This window comes from Giraffa tippelskirchi, chromosome 9, assembly GCF_054371585.1.
Source record: "Giraffa tippelskirchi isolate mGirTip1 chromosome 9, T2T-mGirTip1v1.2.pri, whole genome shotgun sequence".
NCBI lineage: Eukaryota > Metazoa > Chordata > Mammalia > Artiodactyla > Giraffidae > Giraffa > Giraffa tippelskirchi.
In genome coordinates, this window is record NC_137283.1 from 84,117,536 (window position 1) to 84,141,302 (window position 23,767).

At 37.8% G+C, this 23,767-nt stretch overlaps 1 protein-coding gene across 2 annotated transcripts in view; it reads left to right on the forward strand.

The window, feature by feature from the left end:
- The window catches only part of MYO6 (myosin VI), a 155,842-nt gene that overhangs the window by 13,266 nt on the left and 118,809 nt on the right, over nt 1-23,767 (forward strand). The window lies entirely within an intron of this gene.

Below are 23,767 nucleotides of genomic sequence, written 5' to 3' on the forward strand. Positions count from 1 at the left end.
TTGTTATTTAGTTTTGCACTTTAAATAGGTCTTCTCCTCATATGTAATTTCATAATATGATGTAATGTTCATTTGGAACATACTATTTCCCTGAGTTATGCAGACCTTCAAAATATATGTAATCTCATCAGAAAAGTCAAGTATTTATACTTCTACAGTATAAATTGTTTTATGTTCAAAGTGACAGATACAGGTTTTCCCAGATTCTGTTTTCATTTGAATTTTATCATTGTTAACAAATACTGTCAGTTGCTTTCCTTGATGTAACAGGCTTCACGCAGAAAAACAACACTTGTTTACCAAAAACTCAAGTTTGAGTTTGTTAGTCATTCTTTCCAGTGAAAATAGTGTTTCATGAAAAAAACATCAATTCCTGAAGATGATAACTCAAAAACTCTCATGAATGTTTTCCTTCGGGCAACATCATACTTTGTTTTACAGTGGAAGTAATTTATGCACAATCCCCATTTATATGACAGGTTTGTATTTGAGGATCAAAATGTAATAAAATTGGGGCTTCCTTGGTGACTCAGTGGTAAAGAATCTACCTGTCAGTGTAGGAGATGAAGATTCAATCCCTGGGTCAGGAAGATCCCCTGGAGAAGGAAATGGCAACCCACTCCAGTATTCTTGCCTGGAAAATCCCGTGGACGGAGGAGCCTGGCAGGCTACAGTCCATAGGATCACAAAAGAGTCAGAGTGACTCAACAACATTGGAGGTATTATTTTTTATTGTAATACAGTTGATTTACAATATTGTATTACTGTTGTACAGCAAAGTGGTTCAGTTATATATATACACACACACATATGTATACACACACACATACATATTCTTTTTTTATATTCTTTTCCATTGTGGTTTATCATAAGATACTGAATATAGTTCCCTGTGCTATACAGTAGGACCTTGTTTATCCACTCTGTTTATGAAAGCTTGTATCCGCTAACCCCAGCCTCCCCTCCCCCCCAGCTCCCTCCCCCCCCCCAGCTCCCTCCCCTGGGCAACTGCCTGTCTGTTCTGTATGTGAATCTGTTTCATAGATGGGTTAATTTGTGTCATATTTTAGATTCCACATGTTAGTGATGTCATGTGGTATTTGTTTTTGTCTTTCTGACTTACTTCCTTGGTATGATAATCTCTAGTTTCACATCAGAGGTACTCGTATGTGAGGCAGAATCCTTTTTACTGTGGCGGCCGTGACCATTGGTACGGTTTGGTGCCCCTGCCTTGATTCTAGCTAAAGTGGTAGAAGTTTTACCCATCATTGGTTCTGCATTATTAGGCAAATGCCTTAGTATTACTTTGAAAATTGTTTTGCTGTGTTGACTGTCTGCGAGGGTCTCGGGAATCTCTAGGGGTCTTTTGGCCACACTTGGAGAACTGCTGGTCTAGATCATTGTCCACTGGAGTTGTGTATCCAGGTTTTCTGTAGACCTGACATGGAGATGCCTGGAGAACCCTTAGAATTAGACATTACCCTCAAGTTAATTTAATTCAGACTCCTTATCAAGAAGTTGAGGAATTGCAGCACTATTCACAGTAGCTAGGACGTGGAAGCAACCTAAATGTCCATCAACAGAGGAATGGGTAAAGAAGACGTGGCCCGTGTATACCATGAAATATTACTCAACTAAACAAGGGATGATATTGGGTCATTTTTAGTGATGTGGCTGGACCCAGAGTCTGTCATACAGAGTGAAGTAAGTCAGAAAGAGAAAAACACGTATCATGTATTAATACATATACGTGGGATCTAGAAAAATAGTACAGCTGAACCTATCTGCAAAGCAGAAATAGACATAGATGCAGAGAACAAACGTGTGGACTCCAGGAGGGGTGGGGGTGGTCAATTGGGAGAGTGGGATGGATGAATGTGCACTGCCCTGTGTGAAATACATAGCTAGTGGGAACCTGGCGTGTAGCTCAGGGAGCTCAGCTCAGTGCTCTGTGGTCATCTAGAGGGGCGGGGTGGAAGCGGGTGGGGGGGGTACCTGAGGGGTGGGGGTGGGGTGGGGAGGAGCTCCGAGAGGGAGGGGATATACGTCAAGATATAGCTGCATCACTTCACTGTCCAGCAGATACTAGCACAACATTGTAAAGCAGCTATACCCCAATTAAAAAAAAAATTAAAGAAACAGATTTGAGGGGGGAAAAAAAGGTGAAAAAGCTGAAGTTTCAGGAGCTAAAGAGACTTCCTGAAGGCCATACAGCCAAATCAGTGGCAGAACTGAAAAGATAATTCATATAGCTCTTAATTCAAAATTCATTTTTTTCTGTCAGTATTGTGCCAGTTTAAAAACTTAGAGGTGATTTCAGAGATGTTTTACATAAAGTTATGGCTACAAAATAAACGTTTCCTTTTAAACCATAGTGTGGATACTGTCAAATAGATTTCTTAGGGGATAGATTTTTGAACTTCTAGAATCAGCTTTCTTCTGTTTTTTTTTAACCTCTTTTTTTGAATTTTAGAAATCTTGGCTGTGCTGGGTCTTCCTTGCAGCGCGTGGGCTCTGTTTGTGGTGCTGGAGCTTAGGTTGTTCCGCAGCACATGGGATCTTAGTTTCCCCACCAGGAATCAAACCCGCGTCCCCTGCATTGGAAGGCAAATTCTTAACCACTGGACTACCAGGGAAGTCCCTGCACCTCTTTTTTTCAGCTAGTTGGCTATGAAATGTCTTGCTGTGATCAGATGGAAGAGTGGGTGACGAAGATAATTCAGCAATTAATGTCTAATCACTACTAAGAGAAAGCTCTATGTACCTTAGTAAAAATGAGTATCATCAGCTTAACATTTGAGATAGTCCAGGATATGATTATATAGAAAATTGAAAAATAATTGAGCATCTTTTAGAGTGTATTTCTTTTAAAAATAATTTTATTGTGAAAAGTTTTAAACGTATTCAGAAAAGAGCGTGTGAACCACTTTGTACCACTCAGATTCAGCAATTAACAGCTCATCATTAATCTTATTTTACCTTTTTTAAAAAAAAATAATGTATCATCTAGAAGCTTTTCAGTTTGTAGGAGAGAATATTTCTTAAAACTTTGTAATTAGAGGAATTGATATCTAAAATAAGTTTGAATTAACCTCTCTGAAGTTTTTTTCTAGCCTAACCAACAAAGCCAGAAACAAACAAAAACCTCCTCTTTATACCCTGTCATCTCTGTGTTCTTTTGCTTTCTCTTTCCCTTACTAGCAAATTCTCTGTTCGCTGTTTTCTGTTTTTCTTCTGTTCACCCTTTTACTCATTGCACTGTTATTTCTGCTTCAACTGCTGTATGCTGACCCTGCTCCAAGATTGCCATTGCCCTTCCTGTTTGCAAATCCATTAGCTTACTTTCAGTTATCAGCCTCTTCTGAACCATCTGATGATGCAGACAACATCTTCTTGTTCAGACTTCTTGCTCCTTTGGTAACATACTGTCTCCCAAGGTGCTACCTTTCTGTCTACTCTTCCCCATTGGTCCTTTCTTTTTCATTCATCCTTTAAAATGCCTTGTTTCTGGCCTCAGTCCTGTTCTCTTTTACTTAATACTAGTGATTCTCTATTCTGTCAGACTTGGGGCCCCCTTTTCAAAACAATTGTAATACCCCATTTACTACACTAAATTAACCTACACATACATGTATATGCATATGTATATGCATGTATAATTAAAAATATAGTGATGTTACATAAAAGAAGTAATTAGTAAATTATGTATTTATCACAATTAAATATTTATATTAAACAATATGATATTTATATTATATAAATTAAATATATTTATATTAATTACATATTACCACACATACTTCAGTATGTGTATGCATACTGAAGCTCATGAATGCAGCTACTTCAGCTTAGACTAACATAGAGCTGTGTCATATTGGTGATTCAAATACCATGATCAGCATTGCTCTGTAATAGAATATTCTCCAAAATAATAAACATCTTCGGTGAGAATCCAGATGAAAGACAGTCTTCTCTCAATTTATGTGATATTTTATTTTGGGAAAACTCAGTAAATGTTAAAAGAGTGCAAAAATATTTTAGATATGATTTTGGTATCTACTGTCTTCTCTAAGTTCACTATTTATTTTGCTTTCTATATATCATTAATGGCATCAGGATAATTTGAAGTAAAATGTAAAATGCTCTTTATATCCCTTCTCACAGGAGTCATATCAGTTTGAATTGTCCTAGACATTTGTTTTGGCTGCATTAATTTTATTGGATCATCATCTTTAATTCATTATTGAGTGATGTGTAACTATTTTCAGGTGAAATACTGAAACTTAAATTGAGTAGAAAATACAAATAATTAGTGAAATAATGAAAATATTCTGATGTAAATTAGAAAATGTGATAGTTGTAAATATATGTAGTTCTTTTAAAAATAGCATATGATTCATAGATTCCATTCAAATTAATAGCAATTCATTGAAACTGATAACAAATTTACTGCAGAAATCATATTTTGTCTCCACAGGTGTTTTATTGTTACTTCTTAAAGGCCATATGTGTTGCAAAACGCATAAATAACCTTTTATCTATAGTTTTAGAATATTGAGATCCCAATAATCTGCTCTATTTTGGATCTGAGTTTAAATACAAGAATTTTTCTTTATCTTATGAGAGATTTGCCCCAGATGGAGATAATCTATTTTTTACCTTCAAGGAGCTTGTGAGTCTCAGAATGAACAGAGGTTAGAAGTAAATTATTGCTGTAAGATATGTTAATTAGTTTGCCATAAAGATATACTAGAGAGAGATTGTCACGAAGATACATAAAGAGGTATGTATTTGAAAGGATAGCCAGAAATAATTTTATCATGTTGTTTATTATTATAGCATTAAATATCTGTTGTGCTCTATTTAGTATTTGCTGGAGTAGGAATCGGCAACCCACTCCAGTATTCTTGCCTGGAAAATTCCATGGACAGAGAACCCTGGCAGGCTACAGTCCTTGGAATCTACTCTTTTTTATATACCTTTAGTTTTATAGACATTTTCCAATGACTTATTTGTGTAATTGAAAGCAAGATATCTTTTAGTTGACTTCTCTTTTTGGATTTTTTGATGTCAAATTGACAGCTTAGCTGAACCTTGACAGGTAACCATATAAAGAATCTAAGTGTTGTAAAAAATGGTAGTGTAGATGGCTTTGCCTAAGAAATATATAGAAACGTAGACTTACGAGATACACATGTAAGTTAGCAATGCTTTTCCTTACAAAAATTTTCTTTGAAAAGGATTCTGCAAAATACTTTTTTACTGGCCTTTGCTAAAGTGTGTATATATTCCAAAAAATTAATGAACAAAAGGGAAAGAAATGAATGAATGTATGTTTTAACACAAGATACATTTATCTGTAACTGTTCCTCTTCAGAGCTCCAGTATTTATATTTGGACACCAGATGCTAAATGTTTTCTCTGTGAATAAAATTCAAAGGGAAAAAATCAGTCAAAATTACAACCTGAACATTAAAGTGAAAGGGAAAAGTGTTAGTCACTGAGTTGTGTCTGACTCTTTGTGACCCCATGGACTGTATCCCGCCAGGTTCCTCTGTCCATGGAATTCTCCAGGCAAGAATACTGGAGTGGGTAGGGATTCTCTTCTCCAGGAAAGCTTCCTGACCCAGGGATCAAACCCGGCTTTCCTGCCTTGCAGGCAGACTCAGTCTGAGCCACCAGGGAACTCCAAATTGTGTAAGATAAAGAGATTATATCTGATAAAGAAAAGGTAGTGGTGAGGAAATGACTGAAATAGTTCAGAGACAGCCTGCAGCACTAGGATTCTGGAAGGGCTGGGAACTCATGGGGTCACAACCATGTGTGGAGAAGTCAGCTCTCTTCAGCAGTGGATGAAGTTACAGATGTGTTTTTGGTTGGAGAGGCAGAGTATTGAGAAGTTTCACAGCTTATTGCATTGTTTTTTTTTTTTTCCTGTCAGGTAGACATTAGGTCATCACAAGTTTTTATAAGGTAAAGGTGATATTGGGGCCTTACTGAAATTCCAGAGTTTGGAGATGATATATGAACTGTGTTAGCGATCTTGTGATTTTAGGAAACATACAGATAATTAAAGCAAATTGTCCAGTCACCTTGTTCAAAGATTTGGATTTTAATTATATTTACTTGACTTTGCAAAAAAACATTTAAATTGATTCCATGAGGTTAGGAAGTAACTATACATTTATCTGTATATGTCTCTTAAAAACAGAGTAGGAAGTTGTCATGATTATGACATAGAATCTGAAAGTAAAATGTATTATTTGGTGAAAATACTATGCTAGTGATGGTAGTGAAAGGGGAGAATGAAAGAAAGTCTTAGAAACTTGAAATTTCATATTCTGGGAGGGCAGGATGTTTATGTATAGAGGGCATTATAAACACTTGATTGAATTTGCCCAAATTTTGTATAGAATTATGTCTATTCCTCCAGTTATAATAAGTAGTAAATAAGAATTCAAATGTTTGGCTTATGAATCCTAAACTTTGCAGCTGAACCGTTGTGAAGAAACTAGGGTTCAGAATAAGAGCCACGTATTTGGAGAAAATTTCAGGGGATTGAAATTGATTAAATTGAAAAAGAAGAATAATAATATGATTCAGACATGTTTTCAAATACAGAAGACAATGATCACTTATCAGACAGCATTTTTTAGTGGAAACAGAGGAAATCTAGCTTGAGTTGCATTCTGAGGGATTTAGACCAGTATGTTCATTCAGATTCAGTTTCAATCTGGTTGCTCAGTTGTGTCCCCCTCTTTATGACCCCATGGACTGCAACATGCCAGGCCTCTCTGTACATCACCAACTCCTGGAAATTGCTCAAACTCATGTCCATCGGGTCGGTGATGCCATCCAATCATCTCATCCTCTGTCATCCCCTTCTCCTTCCGCCTTCAGTCTTTCCCAGCATCAGGGTCTTTTCAAATGAGTCAGTTCTGCTCATCAGGTGACCACAGTATTGGAGTTTAAGCTGCAGCATCACTTTCCAATGAATATTCAGGACTGATTTCCTTTAGGATTGACTGGTTGGATCTCCTTGCAGTCCAAGGGACTCTAAAGAGTCTTCTCCAGCACCACAGTTCAAAAGCATCAATTCTTCAGTGCTCAGCTTTCTTTGTAGTCCAACTCTCACATCCATACATGACTACTGGAAAAACCGTAGCTTTGACTAGATGGACCTTTGTTGACAAAGTAATGTCTCTGTTTTATAATATGCTGTCTAGGTTGGTCGTAGCTTTTTTTCCAAGGAGCAAGTGTCTTTTAATTTTATTGCTGCAATTGAAGGAGGAAACAGACAGAAGAGGTTCCATCTTGGGCAGGACTGTGGACTTTGAGCTCTGTGCCTTGTATCTATGGAAATGACATACAAACTGGAAAACCAGACCCCCCCCCATGAAGGAGCCTCAGGACTTCTATCTAGACTCTCCTTCGCCTAAAAGAATATGCTAATTATCTCTGTAACAGAACAAAGTTGTAAATCCCATTATGCTTATGACCATAGGCCTATTGATAAATGTCCACTGTTTTACTATCTAGGCTTAAGACACATGAATCATGGGTTAACTTTGATCGACCTTGTCCAGACTAGTTTCAAGGAATTTGGGGAGGTGGGTTTGGGCAAGTACACTTAGGGTATATAAAGTTTTCACAAAAACTGGTCGGAGTCCTTGGCTAAGAGGAGACTCTGCCTCTGGCCCACCAATGTAATAAACTGCACCCCACTACCTGCATTGTCCTTCTGAGTGAGTTTGTTTCCCGGAACATGTGGCTACAACACAGTCACCATCTGCAGTGATTTTGGACCCCCAAAAAACAGTCTGTCACTGTTTCCATTGTTTCCCCATCTATTTGCCATGAAGTGATGGGACCGGATGCTGTAATCTTCGTTTTTTGAATGTTGAGTTTTAAGCCAACTTTTTCACTCTCCTCTTTCACGTTCATCACGAGGTTCTTTAGGTCCTCTTCACTTTCTGCCGTAAGGGTGGTGTCATCTGCATATTTGAGGTTATTGATATTTCTCCCGGCAATCTTGATTCCAGCCTGTGCTCCATCTAGCCCAGCATTTCTCATGATGTACTCTGCATATAAGTTAAATAAGCAGGGTAACAATATACAGCCTTGACGTACTCCTTTCCCAATTTGGAACCAGTCTGTTGTTCTATGTCTGGTTCTAACTGTTGCTTCTTGACCTGCCTACAAATTTCTCAAGAGGCAGGTCAGGTGGTCTGGTATTCCCATCTCTTTAAAAATTTTTCACAGTTTGTTGTGATCCACAAAGTCGAAGTCTTTTCGCATAGTCAGTAAAGCAGAAGTAGATGTTTTTCTGGAACTCTCTTGCTTTTTCGATGATCCAGCAGATGTTGGCAACTTGATCACTGGTTCCTCTGTCTTTTCTGAATCCAGCTTGAACCTCTGGAAGTTCACAGTTCATGTACTGTTGAAGCCTAGCTTGGAGAATTTTGAGTATTACTTTGCTAGTGTGTGAGATGAGTGCAATTGTGTGGTAGTTTGAGCATTCTTCGGCATTGCCTTTCTTTGGGATTGGGATGAAAACTGACCTTTTCCAGTCCTGTGGCCACTGCTGAGTTCTCCAAATTTGCTGGCATATTGAGTGGAGCACTTTAACAGCATCATCTTTTAGGATGTTCACTGATTTACCTTAAGTCACTTGTCAGCCTACTGGGTAGAGGCACTATGCCAAGTTCTAGAGATGCATTGCTAATCAGTATGGACGTGATCTTACCATCATTAAACTTGTGTTGTAGCAGGGACATAGACAGTCCTATGGCAGGACTTGAAAGGACAAGCTCTGTGGGTGCTTTGAGAGCATGTGATGGGAAAGGATGTGAGGAAGAACAGTGCAAGTGGTGCTGAAACATTAAGATGGTTCTGGAATACCTTTGTGGACTAATCGGTTCTCTTTTATGCTCTTTTCCTCTTTATGAAATTAACTCATGGTTGGTTCATGGTGCAGAATCCACATAACAACATGAAGTTAAGAATCCTCAATCTTTCTGTCACGTAGAGGTCATCACTATTGTTGGCATTTTGGTGGGTGATATTCTAGTATTTTTCTTGTGTGTGTATGTGTGTGCCTATATATTCTTCATGAAAATGAAATTAAACCCCCCTTCCCCATGTCCTTTTTGGAAGGCCTTAAAAATTACATGCATTTCCATTTTTGTACAATGATTTGGGAAATTTCATTTCTACACCTGGAATTTATGAGTTGGGTAGTCTGAATGAGTATCGTTGCTGAAGAAAGAAAAATAACTACCTTTAGATACCAAAGTGTTGTAGCCCCACTTAATAATTACTTGATAATTTAAGTAGATGAATGTCCATTTATAGCCCAAGACAAATGTGTTCTTATTAAGGTATTATAGATAACATGTAATACACATATTTATTGTTTTTTAATTTCATATAACAAAGGTTGTAAATTGTGTATTTTTCTAAGGATATTATTTAAAAGCATGATAATCTAGTATTTTTGCACCAACTGGGATTAATGAATTTGTATTAATTTTGTGTGTTAGTTAGTCAGTCATGTTCCACTCTTGGCAACCCCATGGACTATAGCCCGTTAGGCTCCTCTGTCCATGGGATTCTCCAGGCAAGAATACTGGAGTGGGTTGCCATTTCCTTCTCCAGGGGATTTTCCTGACTGAGGGATTGAACCTGGGTCTCCTGCATTGCAGACAGATTCTTTACTGTCTGAGCCACCAGGGAAGCCCAGATATGAATTATAGCCCTGTGCAAATTTAAAGAATTGTTAGATTTCCTTCTTATAATCCAACAGTTTAAATAAACTTGCCTTTTATTTTTGACATTCTTTTTATTTATTTGCGTGACTTTATGCCACCAAGTTGCTGATATCCTTTTAGATTTTTTTTAAACCAGTGTTAGAGAATGAATGTAATTAGTATTTTAGGTGGCTATTGAGATCTGTAAATATTGAAATATACTGAAGCATCATGGGTATTTTGTTTTCTACCTTTAAAAAAATGGCTTCTTAAGTAGTGGTTAGAATTTTGTGATGTAATTTAGAGAAACCAAGTTTTCCTCTTCGCCTTTTTCTGGGAGCTGAGTCTTACGGCTTACAGGATCTTAGTTCCCCAGCCAGGAATTGAACCTGCACCCTTGGAGTCCTAACCACTCAACTGTCAGGAAATTCCCTCCCTTAACCTTTAACATCCCCCCTTTGCTGAAACGCTGGGGATTATTTTGCTGTAAACCATGCAAGAGTGACGCTTTAGTATTATCATTTATACGTGGTAAAGGAGGTGCTGTTTAGAAGCCCTTAGTTTCTGTCCCAAGAGACCATGTGCTCTCTGTAGTAAATGTGATCCTCCCAGGACTTGAAGCTTGTGGTTGCTGGGTTGCCAGTGGTCAGGCTGGAGGCTGCATAGCTACTGGTCTGAGCAAATTCCTGTCTGGTTATCAGCAGGCGGGGAAGAGTGCCTGCCGGCCAGCTCTGGGTGGGGAGTGCAAACCGAAGTTGCTGCTGCCTGGGCTCTGGGCGTGGGGGCTGGGCTAGACGAGGTCCCTGGATACTTCGAATGGGATAGGTTGGCAACTGTCCAGGTCGGACAGATAACTTCTTGGTTCCAGGCCTAGCTTGGCTCGTCCGCCGGCAGCATGCAGAGAGCAGCACCCAGTGGATGCCTGGCCCTGCAGGAGACCAGTCTCCTGCCCTGAGCGCCTTTCTGCTGATCTGTGGCCGGTCTGGGAGTGCTGTGACCTCTGGGAGGCAGGAGGGGCATGTGCCCTCTCAGAAGGATCCTCTCCTTCTCCAGTTAGGCTCTTCGAGGCTGGAGCTTTTTTGGTTGTTATTCATTGATGTTACTTTGTTAACAGTTAACAGTTTTGGTTAACAGTTTTGGTGTTGAGCAATACATTTGTTTGAGGAACTATGGCTTGTGTCAGAAATTCTTAGGACTACTTTTACAGACCTGTGAAAGTGGCTTTTTTGGGAACAGTAATATTCACAAGTAGTTTGAATCCTGACCTGCAGAGCACATTGGCTGTCAGCTGTTCAGTCATGGCCGCCTCTTTACAACCCCGTGGACCGTCCTCTGTCCGTGGGATTCTCCAGACAAGAATACTGGAGTGGGTTGCCGTTTCCTTCTCCAGAGCACATTAGGGTTTTATTTTCCTAGAATGTGTAACACGTCGCTGCTTTAAGATTTTGTTCTGCTCCTCTTTAAATACTCTGTTTAAAATGGGTCTCCTTTGTCCTGGTCCTTGTCCTTCACTGTGTCCCCCCCACCCCAGTCTCACCCAGTCCCTCCCCCTTGAATTCTCTCTGCACTTTTAGATGTTGCTCTGTAACCCAGGTTATTTACCTGGTCTTTTCTCCTTCAGTGAGCTGTGAACACTAGTTTTATTCTTGTGTGTTTAGGACCTAGGACTTGGCCCTGTTTTATTAGATGCTCAGTAAATGTTTATTCAGTGAATAATTGAATCACGAATTTAAACTGTGGATATATTGTCTGCTTCTTTGAAAAAGTTTTTTCTCCAAGTATAAATTGTAAGTCATCTTGTCAACATAAAACCTCTTAGAAAATTACTTTAAAGGTAACTTTTAAAAAGAATTTTCCTGATTATTAAAGCAGGTGAGATGGAGCTGGTCAAGGGTTTAATGATCCCAGATACCTAGAATATTGCTTAAAAAAAAAAAAAAAAGCCTTGAAACTAATGGCAACGGTAAGAAAGATCTGTTTAAGGAAGGTGAGGCTACAGCTGAAAGAACCCTTTCTGTAGTAATTTGGAGGATGTGGTACAGGATGCATGGTGGAGACAAGGTCTGCTTGTTTGCATAACTGTTAGGGTTTGATCAATCATTTTGAAAAATTAGAAAGCTAAATGTAGCAATTTGTGCATATTCCGCCTTTTGACCTCCATCCCGAAGTTTTGTGTACTATTTTTCCTGGCCTGAACAAGTTCACCAAGTAAGAAAGACTGTTGTACTTGTAAACACACATACATGTATAGCACCAGTCAGTTTTCATACAATTTATTATATTTTTAAATGAAAGTTACTTTAAAGATAACCCTTTTATTTCTATTCTAAAAGCAGTCGCTATCCTTCAGAAAACTTGAAAAATATGAAATGTGTAAAGGAGAAAAGAAGACACATTTATAATGGCACCAATTAGAAACAAGAAGTATTCAACTAGTAAGCGACTTCTGCAACCAAACAGCGCGCTTCCCGGCGATGTTCCCGTGGACCCCACCTTTTCTCCCTCTAGCCAAGCCTTGTTTTCAGTTTGGTGTATATGCTTCTGTTTCTTTTAGTGTTATTTATAGCTTTATGCTTGTCATTTTGTGTGTATTTTGACATGCGTACTCTGCAAAATGTTTTGCAGTTTTGTTTTTTCACGTAACCACACGACGTAGGTGGCCATGTTGAAAGGTTAAGATCTACTTGATTGCTTTTAATTTGCATGGTTTTCCGTAGTCCAGGTATTACATAGTTGTTCAGCCATTTTCTTTATTGCTAGATACTTAGACTGTTTATAGTTTTTCTCTCTCACTTATAATGCTATAGTGAATAGCGTTGGTGTATCCTAAGAAGTGCTGATTCAGAGAATTTACCATTCTGTAGTCTCACTAACAGAACAACTTGATGTTATTGGATTTTAATTTTTAATCAGTGTGATGGGTGAAAAAAGTATCTTGTTTAATTTTTTGTAATAATATCTTTCTTAAGGGGAAATATCAGAATTTAATAGATGGATAAAATGTGGATTTCTGGTGTAATTCTTTACAGACACATGTCTGGCTATTTGGAATACAGACTTTGTGTTTAAAAGGTAAAAAAAAATTGTTTTGAATTCATCATTTTGTATAAAGAAGCACTTAACTCCCTACCCCCAATCATTTTAGTTTAGGTTTCATTTGACTTGAGCTAAAACACAGGGACAAAGGTATTCTTTGCTTTTCACTTTTTAGAATCAGGTGTTTTAAAGTCTTAAGACCTTGAGAAATGTCCTCAAACTTAAAAAGATGCAGTTTGTTTAATAAAATATGGAACCAAGATATATTTTGATTTAGAGGAATGGAGAAATAAGAATACATTTTAGTTGTTTGGCAAATAGACAAGGAATGAATTAACATTAGAATTCAAATACTATACTCGAGTGTAGCATTTGCAGTGTTAAATTAAGCCTTTTGTACGTGTATCAGTGATTTTTGGTTAGCACTGGCATGATCTATATGATAAGCAAACAGAGTATGGTATTAAAAGGACCTGATCATAAAATACCCAGCTAAGTGTGAAATAGTTCCCTCTGACATGAATTTTACTTTTTTTTAGTGTTTTTCTGTCTGCATTATTTATGGTGGTCAAAGTCTAAAGCATCTTACAAATACTGAACAGTATATTTTCTTCTGTAGTTTATGATTTCTTGAGAATTGAGCAGCAAATGAATTGTTTACTTCTTTTTAAGGCGTTTAGTTTCATATGACTGATACTGGTTTAGTGAATATAAATAATAGGAATAGCTCTGCCTACACTTTTATTTCCTGGTGGAAAAAAATAATGCTTTAAAAAAGAACCAGAATAAAAGGTAATCATTCCCCTGTTTTTTACTGCCAGTTAACTTTCTTAAATTATTTTTAAAAATTTAATTTTTATTTTATAGTGGAGTATAGTTGATTTAGTTGTGTTAGTTTCAGGTATACAACAATACCTTTGTTAATTAAGTTCTTATTAAAAATGCTATTTAAAAAAGATAAGCACCTTTATTTATTTCTTTTAAAATTTTTATTTTGTAATGGGGTATAGCCAGTTAACACTGTGATAGTTTTAGGTGAACAGCCATACATGTAAATATATTCATGCTCCCCCAAGCCCCTTTCCCATCCAGGCTGCCACATAACATTGAGCAGAGTTCCCTGTGCTATATAATAGGTCCTTGTTGGTTATCTATTTTAAATATAGCAGTGTGTACATGCCCATCCCAGACTCCCTAACTATCCCTTTCCCCTGGCAACCATAAGTTAATTTTATAAGTTTTGTGAGCCTCAAGATAAGTACTTTTAAAGCCAGTATATTTAAATGTTTTAATTCACAAAGTTGTCTTCCACTGTAATACTTTATTGTAATGTGTCAGTTTTACTTCAGAAACCATTTTGTTATGTTTGTCAACATTTCTGGGTAATGGTAAAAATCATTTTTAAATTAGGACACTTTGAATGTGTGATGTTAAAATTTCACTTAAGCATATTACCAATTTTTTGTTCTTTACGGAGACAAGGTATGTTCTGTAGAGATGAACACATAGCTGCTTTCTTGAAAACTTTATCTTAGCATCTGACACTGTCGTTTGTTCAGATTCTAACCTTAACGTACAGCTCTGTTTAGTCATTTGGATTGAAGAGGGCGTTGGCTACATATTATTTGATCAACAAATATTTAATAATTCCCTACATATGATACATTAAGTGCTGGCAGTATATGAATAGGCAGGACATGGAGAGAGAACTCGAAATAAAGAGGTTAAAATTTAACAACAACGTACGAAACAAAACAGAAACTGATGCTCCTCTCTGTGCAGTTGGAAGCAGATGTAAAGGAAGGAGCACCTCATTATGAGGACTATCAGGGAGCAGTGATGTACTTGATTCTTGAAGCTGTGAGTAGAAGTAAATCATGTGTGAATGAAATGAATACTGTAGGGAAGAAGGAGTGCGAATTGTGTGTGTGTGGATGGGCGACTCTTCAACGCGTTTGGGGCACAGAATACATGTGATGTGTCGAAGCGACCCCAGCAGAAGTTGACCCGTTCAGGCTGGTGAAGGGGAGACTGTCTGGGCGCCTCCAAAACACAGTCAGCACGTCCATCTGTGCTGGGCGATAGCTTGGCTTCCCAGGTTTGCAGGATTCTAGTGTCACTTGGAGAAACTGTTTCTCTGCAAGATAAGATAAGACAAAGGTACGGGAGGGTGTGGCGTCACCTAAACCCCCGGAACTGATGAGCAGCTGTGCTGGAGTTCAGTGAGACTAATTACTCTGAGTAACCTTACTCCAAATATTACAAAGTGCAGGGTGGATGATGGCGGAGATCACTTTGCAGTGGGTTTCCCAGTTCTCTGGCTTCAGTGGAATTTTCATAAATGCATTTTCTTTGCATTTGGAACCTGAATTTGTGCTGGGCATTTTGTTGGACGTTAGTGATAGGTTGAACTACAATTCATGTTCATTAATTACCTTGATTTGTATCCATTTAAAATAGCTTTATGTTGTGGTTTTATGTTGGTTTCTGTCTCTTCCTTACCCTTATAGTCAAGGTGACGGTAATCAGTGCTGCTGCTTCCGCAGAATCTTGGTGGTTTTTTAAAAAAACTTTTCTCTATAGCTGGTTAGAAAGAAAAGTAGAAAGATGACTTATGGTTTGTCATTTAAATGTGGTGGTGATTACAAATCTCTCATTTCCCTTGCCTGCCGTCATTGAGTTTTCCGTGCTGAGTGACTTGCTGTTTTCCAGCCAGTGTGTGTTGCCCTAGTTGTTCAGCTTTCATCCCTGCTGATACCCCATCCCCAGATTCATGTTTCCTTTCTCTTCTTTCCTTTTCCCCCTTTCAGCCTGTTTTCCACCTGTCCTTGTTTCCTTGCCCCGTATCTATTATTTCTGCGCTAACTATCTCTTAAGCTGAAAATAGAGATTCTCTGTTTGTCTGACCAAGGGTTCTGGCTCTCTGCATGAACCTCTCCGAGGTGGATTTGCTGCAAACCTAGCTTTTCACAAAGAACAAGCCATAGTCTTAGATATCCTCTGGGGCCTTTTTACTTTTTAGTCTTCTTTCCTCAAAGTGCCTCTGGTTTTCTCCCAAAGCTTTAGTTTTCTCTGTCCTTTGGGAAACTGCCTGCTGGCATAGGTTCTTGTTTTGATTTCAGATGAGAATTTCTGCATGGATTACATGATTGGATGCACTGAACTGGGAACCCCACTTGTGAAATTAGGACATTGAAATAGCCTTGGTCTATGGGACTTCCAGCGCGCCTCCGTCTCTTCCTGCGTTTTGCTGGAGCGCTTTACCTTAGTAATGGAATATTTTACAGAGGGGTTTGCTGTGTGTGCTCATTTACTTCAGTCAGGTCCAACTCTTTGCGACGACACCGTGGACTGCAGCCTGCCAGGCTCCTCTGTCCTTGGGGATTGATTCTCCAGGAAAGAATCCTGGAGTGTGTTGCCGTGCCCTCCTCCAGGGGATCGTCCCAACCCAGGGATCGAACCCGCGTCTCTTAAGTTTCCTGCATTGGCAGGTGGATTTTTACCACCTAATGCCACCTGGGAAGCCCCTTACAGAGGGGTATTTGCATCCTAAGATGGCATCTCATAGCCATCTTCCTTGTGACAGTGGTGCAGATACATGCCATAATCAGACAACGCCTGGGGCTGTGTTAAGAGGTCAATAAAATCAATTCTTTTGACGATAGTAGTAAGGCTCTCCTACTCAAGTCTAGGATCTACCCATTTATGGTCATTTTTATTATCATTTAGTGTCCACTAGCAGTTTTGAGAGTGTTAGAAATTTCTCATCTAGACTGGAACACAGTTACATGATCTTGACTCATATTTGTGAATCTCCTAAGTTCAGTTCAATTCAGTTCAGTCGCTCAGTCGTGTCCACCTGTTTGTGACCCCATGAACCGCAGCACACCAGGCCTCCCTGTCCATCACCAACTCCTGGAGTCTACCCAAACCCATGTCCATCAAGTCGATGATGCCATCCAACCATCTCATCCTCTGTCATCCCCTTCTCCTCCTGCCCTCAATCTTTCCCAGCATCAGGGTCTTTTCAAATGAGTCAGCTCTTCGCGTCAGGTGGCCAAAGTATTGGAGTTTCAGCTTCAACATCAGTCCTTCCAATGAACACCCAGGACTGATCTCTTTTAGGGTGGACTGGTTGGATCTCCTTGCAGTCCAAGGGACTCTCAAGAGTCTTCTCCAACACCACAGTTCAAAAGCATCAATTCTTTGGCGCTCAGCTTTCTTTATAGTCCAACTCTCACATCCATACATGACCACTGGAAAAACCATAGCCTTGACTAGACGGACCTTTGTTGGCAAAGTAATGTCTCTGCTTTTTAATGTGCTGTCTAGGTTGGTCACAACCTTCCTTCCAAGGAGTAAGCGTCTTTTAATTTCATGGCTGCAGTCACCATCAGCAGTGATTTTGGAGCCCAGAAAAATAAGTAGGAGACAGCAGAAGGCAGGCTGTGTTTAAGGGCAGCATCAGATTTCTGCTGTAAGGCGAAGGACTGGGTGGAAGAAGTTGGAATGCAATTCTTGTTCATCAGAGTTTGCCTTCAGTAGGGCCCTGGTGGAAAGACTGTCTACCTGAGTGGTTAAGATATCTTGAAGGGACGACTTTATTTGAGGGATTGAGAGGGAAGTTTTAAATAACTAGGGCTGGGCACAGAGAAATGGAGGTGAAGTTGAAGCCAGAAATAGGAGTGTAATAAAATCAGTCTGGGGAAAACCAGCAGACCACAGGGTGTGACAGTAAGGCAGACCAGAGCGGGAGAGAAGTTCCTGCTTTAGGAGGCAAAGAAACGGAAGAGAATGGAGCTGGGGAAGAAAGTATCAGCCAACTTGAGATGGAAGAGTATTCATATTTCTGTGGTTTGAAACCATTACAGAGAAAGTGAAAGCTACTTGCTGTTTCACTTGTTAATCCTTGAAACTGGGAGGAGAGACCCACCTGTTAACAATGTAGGGGTCCCTCTGTAACTCATTATGTGTTAATAGTCAGTGCATACCTCTGTCCTCCAAATATGGATTTTTAATCAAGTAAATGTAAAATTTCATTTATTTATCTAGTGGCTTACCTGGTAACTATTTCACTGAGTGCTAACCATGAGATTTTTCCCAAGTTAATCATTTGAAACACAGAGTAGCAACCTTTCTCATCATGAAGAAGAAAGTCATAACTCTGTAAAGCCATCAGAAATAACTGGAAGTTCTGCTAAAGTGCCTTCTTTGGGGGAAAATAGAATTGTGTAATAATTAAGATCACAAATTTTTAGCTGGTCAGATTTATGCATATTTTTCTTTGTGTTTCATCTCCTCCCTCCCCCCCCATGTTTAAAGTTCTTCCCTGTTCTGAGGTCATAAAGATAATCTCCTGTAAAACTTCCAGAAGCTTTATTGTTTGCTTTTCACGTGTAGATTTATAGCTCACCTGTATATAATTTTTGTGTTTGATGTAAAGTAGGTCTCAAATTTCATTCTTCCCCAGATGTGTTTCAGTTTTTCGAGTAGCATTGATTGAAAGGTTAATCTTTCCCCTGCGTTGCTTACTCTTCTGGATTGCTGCTTTTGTGGTTAAGCAGGTGTTCACGTATGCTTCATGGGTGCACGAATCTTTGTGGTGTTCCACTGGTCTCCTTGTCTGGTCATGCACCGTTGTCACCCTGTCTCATAGCTTTATAATAAATCTTACCTTTCCATCTCATTCTTCTCAAAGAGGTCTTGGCTATTCTTGGCCTTCACATTTCTGTATAAATTCTAGAATCAGGTTGTGAAGTCCTAAAAAAAGGATCTATTGGAATGTTAGTTGGGATACATTGAACCTAGAGATCACTGAAGAGAACCGACATCTAGAGTGGTGAGTCTTTTCATCTAGGATCATAGCGTGTTGCTTTATTTAGGTCTTTGTTAATTGCTCATAATGATATTTTATAGTTTGCTCTATAATAGTCTTACTTATATCTTTTTTCTTTTTTTTAACTTTAATCTCATACTTTCATAAAAGTTTTAAGAACAGTTCTTTACAAAAGTTCCTGTATTTTACAAAAATATCCTTTACAGAGATTCCCTGAATGAACACCTTACCTCATTTTCTTTATTCCCTTCATTACGCTTACAGACAGAACCCTGTTACTTTACCCCTAAACACTTCGGTGTGTATTTCCTAATAACCAAATGTCATCTAAAATTTGCAGATCATAATCAGAGTTCATGCATAGCAAAAGTAAACCCCAGATCCTAGGTTGTATTTGGTTGTCAAGTTGCTTTAGTCTCCTGTCATCTTTCTTTGTATTTCATGACCTTGCAATTTTTGAAAAATTCAAGCTAGCTATTTTGTATGAAGTCTCTCAGTTTGAGTTTGTCTAATGTTTTCTCATGGTGAGATTTAGGCCATATGTTTTCAGCAGAGGTATCACAGAAGGGATATGAAGTACTGATTAGAACTTTGATCATTTGGTTAAGGTAGTGTCTGCCACTTTACATAGAAAGTTCCTGTTTCTGCTTTTTAATTAAGTATCTTTGGGGGGATGGACATATTCTAAAATAAATTTATTCCTAGGTGTTTGGTGCTATTGTAAATGGTATCTCAAAAATTGTTTTCTAAAGATTTTTTCATTGTGGACCATTTTTAAGGAGTCTTTATTGAATTTGTTACAATAGTGCTTCTAATTTATGTTTTGGCTTTTAATCATGAGGCATGTGGGATCTGAGTTCCCTGAGTGGGATCTGAGTTCCCTGACTGGGGACTGAACTCATGCCCCTTGCATTGAAAGGCAAAGTCTTAACCACTGGACCTCCAGGGAAGTCCCTACAATTTTTAATTTTTAAACTATTGTTCACGTTCAAAAATGTAATCCACTCAGTACATTGATCTTCATTTCACACATTTACTTAACTCAGTTATTATTACTATAATTTATCTGTAGATTTGAAAAATATCTTTTTGTCTATAGTCAGGTCTGTAAATAAAAAGTTTTATTATTTCCTTTCCAGCCCCCATGTCTTTTGCTTTTTCGTTGCCTTACTGAATCTGCTAAGTCCTCAGCTAAAATGGTGAGGTGATGGTAACAGGCTTCCTTATTACACAGTGTGTCTTTTTAAAGGCGAAACTTTCTATGTTTAATCAATACGTATCATTTTTCTTTTTTCATAGTCGGGTAGATCAAATTAAGGAATTTATGTTTTCTTCCTAGTTTTCTGAGGGTCTCTTTTTTAAAAAAATCACAATCGGCTGTTGACTTTTACCGGATGTTTGTAGTGTTAATGAATCCTAATAGTGGATTGAAAAAAAATTCAAGTTTATGGAGGTATAGTTTACATACAATAAAGTTCACTTTTTTTAGGAGTATAGTTTGAGATTTAGAACAGCTCCCTGTCCCCCAAAAGTGCCTTCATTCCCCTTTGCAGTCAGTCCTATCCCTGCTCCTCAGCTCATGATCCCCTCCACAATCTGATTCCTGTTATTTTAGATTCATTTTGCCTGTAAATGGTATCTAACACTATATGTTCCTGGTGTCTTGTGTCTTTTTTTAATGCTTTTGAGTTTCATTCCTGTTGGCTATTAGCACTTCAGTCTTATTTATTACTGAGTCGTTTTCCATCGTATAGATTTTTGTTTATCTTTTCATCTGTCAATGGTTACTGGAATTGTTTCCAGTTGGGGGCAATTAAAAAAATTGCTATAAACATTTGGTTATAAGTCTTTGTGTGGCTATTTCTTTTGGGTAAATTCCTAGAAGTAGGATTTCAGATAGTATGGTAAACAGTATATGACAGTTCTAATTGTTCTGCATCCTTGCTAACATTTGGGAGTATCATTTTTTAAAATTTTAGCCTTTTTAGCGGATGCATAGTAGTATCTCCTTGGGGTTTTAAGGCGTATTTCTCTGATGATTACAGTGTTGAACATTATTTTCTGTGCTGCTTTTGTCATCCATTGTACTTTTGAGTATCTTTTCATTGATTTTTAAATATTGAAACAAAGTTGCATTCTTAAAACAATTCAAATATGGTTGTGATATATTGTACTTTTATTTATTACTGGATTTGGTTTACTGATGTTTGCTTAGGATTTTTGTATCTATGTTTGTGAATTTTATTGTCAAGTTTGCTCTATCCTCAGGATGAATTGTTCTTTGCATGAAGGCTGTGTAAAATATTTGTTGGTTTAACTCCTTGACTGTTTTCTTTTGAGAAAATATTGGCTAAATGAAGTATATAAGAAAAGTTGAACAATTTTCATATTTTATGACAAACATGTAGAACTAAAAAATTTATTTCTGATGCCAATTATATTTCTGGAGTATTCAAGGTATAGTTAGTTCTGCAAGTTATGTATGTTGCACTCTAAACCCCTCTGTGTATGCAACATTTATAGAAGATTTGTTGTGTCCTTGGCTTGAGGATACACATACACGAATCGGATGTCCTCATCATTAGGTGCTTCAGTTTGGGGGGAAGAGCTTAAGTAAACACTAGTATAGTAACATTTTCTCATGCTCTATTGGAAGACTGTGTGTGGGATAAAGTGGGACCAAATATGAGAAAGAGTTGGGGGAAGAGACTGGGCTGAGGCAGGAGAAGCTTCAGAGAGAGCTGATACCAGAGCTTTGCTGCTGGAATGATCTTGTCAGAGGAAGCTGATCGAGCAATGGGCTGGAGGTCAGCTCAGCCTGGAGTATTATACTTGGGTTGAGGATGGCTGGAGAAGGAGGTGAGAAAAAGTCTAGTTACCCAAAGAAATAAGCATTTGCCATACTATTAAAGAAATGAAGACAATTAAGGCAATGTGATATTCCTTCATATGCAGTGTAGACTTTAACTGAAAACAATAATGGGAGTTCCTCTGTGTGTTACGAGCGGTTCACCTGATGAGCTCAGGGAGGTTGCTGCAGGCTCTGCAGGTTCACTTGCCATCTAGATGACTGGATCAAGGCACCAGTTTTAATGCCTGCTATGCCTTTCAAACTTGAGCCAGGCTCTGCAGTCCATTGCTGTGTTTCACTGAATCTAAATTCCACCCTAATAACCATCAATTCTAAAGTACATAATTATTTTATGTACTGCTGAAAGAGAAAAAAAAAACACTGCCAATTAAGTCATGACACACCGTTGATTGCTAAATGCATCTTAGTTCTAAACATGTTAGCACGTGTAAAAAGTACATGTTACAATTGTTGAGATATGTGGTATTTTGTTTAATCCTCACAATAACAGTGTTGGTAGGTATCGCTCCTTTGTAAATCACTATATTATAGTTTTTCAGAGTGGTTCTTACTGGATATTCAGACCTGTGGTTTTGACTCCTCAAATGCTGAATTACACAACACTATAATTTAGTTAATTGTCCTTTATTATTAAACATTTAGTTTATTTCTAAGATTTTTCTTTTTCTGCTTTTTCTCTTCATTGTCTTTTTTTTTTTTTGTAAGTACTTTAGAGAATTTAGCTAAACTTCTCATTATTTTCTTAAGTATAGATGCCTAGAAATAAGAAAAGTCTAAGCATTCTTACGATGACATATAGGATCTTATTTCCCCAACCAAGAATTGAACCCTTGCCCCTTGCAGTAGGAGCAGGGAGTACTAACCACCAGATCTGCAGGGAAGTCCCTTAAGACTCTTGATATATGCATACAGTTGTATTGCTTTTCAGAACTGTAATACCAGTTTATATTTTTCACAACGATACTTGAAGATGTAAGTTCCATCATAACTTCTTTAGCATTAGTTATTACAGTAAAAGTTTTTTTCTAATTCTGTGGACAAGAATGGCATCTCATTTTAATTTGCATTTTTTGGGTTATTAAATTGAAGACTTGCTCACATTGATTTTTATAGTAGTTTACCATTGATGTTAAGTTTCTGGATTTTTTTATGGTAATAAGTAAATTATAAAGTACAGATGCAATTATGCAACTGTTATGACATTTTTAATTACTAGATTTATTTTTCTTCTGCAGTAGCATAATGGCCAAATTTTTAATTATAAAAAATAATCATTAGAAAAATTTTGGAGTCCTGTTGAATTTCTTATTTTGATCTGTTGCTCAATTTGTTTTTTTTTTCCTTAAGTAAGATTTCATATTTTGAAGAATTAATGAACTTAATATGTATAACGTTTATGATCCTGTTAATGGTAGGATAAAATTGTAACTGCTGTGAAACCTGAGTCTCTGAAAAAAATTTAAATTATAATGGTATATGGTTAAAATGTAATAATATATATTATATCAGGTGGTAAAAATAATTTTGGCACTTAAATAATAATAGAGAGATACTGTAAAATCTTTTCCTCTTGATTTTATTCCATTACTAAAAGTACTTCATCAAAGAGACTGATTTTTCAGCTGATATAAGAATGAAAAAAGTATTTTTCATTTTGATCTAAGAATCTTAGATTAATTATGAAGTAGAAGCATTTGAATTGAACATTTAAAAAATTTTCTCTTGAGCCACACTATCTGCTGTTTCTGAATGGCCGTCAGCAATATATTTAGAAGTGCAAAGTTGAATTTTTTGACAAACAAAAATTGAATGTTAAGTAATGTATATTAAAATGCAGAATTTTCTTGTGGCTCTGATAGAGACACATTTTTGAAAGAAAGTTGAAGGGCTGGCACAGTTTGATGGAGAGCAAATGGATGGACAAAGAGTAGCCTTGTCCTGGTGTTCAGTGTTCTGTGGCTATGGATGAGTCACTTAACTTGTCTCTGCCTTTGTTTTGGAAATGAAGACAATAACACAGGTCATTGATTGTTCATTATTGCAGAAGCAGTTAATTCTGATATTCTGCTGAAGAGTTGGTCCACCAGTCTCGGTTGTTACTTGGCTCTTGGTTTTTAAGTTTTGAGTTAAGATGAATTTATTGAATGGCTTGATCCAGTCTACTGCTGCTGCTAAGTCGCGTCAGTCGTGTCCGACTCTGTGCAACCCCATAGACGGCAGCCCACCAGGCTCCGCCGTCCCTGGGATTCTCCAGGCAAGAATACTGGAGTGGGT